The sequence below is a fragment of the Montipora foliosa genome, chromosome 7, assembly GCF_036669935.1.
Source record: "Montipora foliosa isolate CH-2021 chromosome 7, ASM3666993v2, whole genome shotgun sequence".
NCBI classification, from domain to species: Eukaryota; Metazoa; Cnidaria; class Anthozoa; order Scleractinia; family Acroporidae; genus Montipora; species Montipora foliosa.
In genome coordinates, this window is record NC_090875.1 from 39,660,450 (window position 1) to 39,662,945 (window position 2,496).

Consider the following 2,496-nt stretch of genomic DNA (forward strand, 5'->3'; position numbering starts at 1 on the left):
TGTTGAACAACAGTAATTGAACAAAAAAGACAAGGCTTACAGTTTCGGACTAGGAAAAATAGGGAACAAACGTTCCTTTCGGCAAAACGGGTCAGCCTTTTTATAATTTTCAACTCGGAAATTGACAAACCATTTCCGAATTATTGGAGAGGAGCTGGCTGTCACACCTTTTATGCGTCCGTCCGTCAGATCCTGCAAACATTTTTATGAACGAAATGATATATGAAATGCCTCATATATTGACCTGCGGATATGAAATGATCCTCGCAATTTTGAACTCCGAGGATCATAGCTTCCCTTAAATATTTTTAGTGGAGCACCAAAGGCACAGGAACCCATGATTTGCTCTCCTTATCGTAATCATGGCTAGCGGTATTGCTCGTGGGCGCGTACGCACGCCGAAGTTGCCCAATAGCTTAATAATAATAATAATAATAATAATAATAATAATAATAATAATAATAATAATAATTATCATAATTATCATAATAATCATAATAATCATAATAATCATAATAATAATCATAATAATAATAATAATAATAATAATAATAAACATTATAACATAGCTAGCAAATTAAAGTCACCCAATCTCAGCTAAGCAATTTGCCTATGTCATTAGCGTGTTTACATAGCCTCATCGAAACACTCGGGGAGTTGGGAGAATTCTCGACAGTTATTCAAACCCGAGACGCTGTCGAGCGTTTGCATATTGTTGAGAATTCTCCTAACTCCCCGAGTATTTAGATGAGGCTATGTAAACACGAAAAAACGGTTCTCTATTGCTTTTACAAGGTATTTCTCAAAAATAATTCAACAAATGAAAGAAAATGCTTCGCAAGTGCAGCACTTGGGAGTTTGCTAAGCATTCGGGAAGCTAGAGTCGCACTCGGCTTGTTACGCTTCTCTCGTGCTTAGAAACCTCCCGCGTGCATCCATAACCCGATGGACGCACTCTAACCATGAACCAATTGTTAGATTACCCATTTACCTGCAAAACGCTTCTTTGGAGGCCGGACTCTGCAGAATTACAAAGGGAAATCGAATGGCAAAAGAAAATTAAAAACTGCTCTTTCTTCTGTCTGATACTAATTCTCTTTGTCTTAATTATTGTCTCCTTTGTTTATTGATAGCTTCTGCTTTTTGTATAATGTGCTTTATTATATGGCAAACCCAGTCTTAGGCAAATCCCTGTGCTCTGATTGGTTCTTTCTCGGTCAGGATTTTGCCTTACCGACCGTTTCCATGGAAACGGTCCAACCCGTGTATTTTTGTTTTGGAGCGAAGCGGGCAAATTCAAAATTTGCAACCAAAATAGCGAAAAAAAACTGTGCATATTGTCATTCTTCACAGTGAAACTATCAGAAGAAGCTAAAAAGAGTGAGAAAATTCCGAAGTTTCAAAGATCGTTTTACTTAGCGGTCCGCCATAATCGACGATCAAATGAAGAAGTTTGGTATATGAAGGCACCCCTCGGCAAAAAAAAATGAGATAGGAAAGTTTCTGTCCACTGCAGCGAAGAATGCTGGCCTTCACAGAGAGGTAACATATGTAACTAATCATTCTGTCAGGAAAACCTGTATTTCGAGGCTCCTTGATTCTGATGTTCGAGCGAACTTTGTAGCCCAACTGAGTGGCCACAAAAGCACGGAGAGTTTACAGTCCTACAAGTCCGCCAGTGCTAAACACCAAAAGAGGATGTTCTTGACCCTCAGCAGAGCTGATGTTTCTGGATCCAGAGATTAAGCCTTATCAAGTGTCCATAATCAAGGGTTTGAAGTAGTAACTCGCTCGACTACAGAGATCGCTGCAATTTCGACAACAACTACATTGATTGATCAGTCAAGCGATCCGTTACTGTCTTCCACCGCTCCAATTTTTACAGGGGCAAACATAGGATCCATCAGCTGGTGCACATTCCAAATATTTCACGGCAATATGAAAATTGTCCAGAATGAAGGAAGCGTCGGATTGTTATCGATAGCGATGAGGACGATTGACTTTGAAGGTTAGTATAGCCGAAAAATACTAGTTAAATTAATTCATTATGTATTCTGTTGGGTCACAAATAATATTGTGTTAAAAGAAAGAAAATAATTAATCACGAGAAAGAACAAGGCAGAGCTCGAAGTTCCGTTTCTCTAGCTAACACATATTGCTCCCTCATGTTCTATAATTACACTCGTAATTACCATTATATTACTGATGCACGTGCACGTTCTCACGAGTTTCTTTGTAAGCTCTATTGTGTCTTCGTGGTTAAATGAACTACTTACTTTAAATTACTTACTTACTTAAGCAATACATCGATACGTCATAGTTAATAGATGGGAAAGGTTTGGAAGCTCGGCAAACATCAAAGGAGCAAACAAAGATTCCAAGATTTAGGATGGAAAGTCCACGACCGTGCACATTTTTTTGTTTTGCGTTCATACACTACTGCATGAATTACGTAACCAACACGTTTCTATTGGTTAATTCCTCGGTACGGAGCAA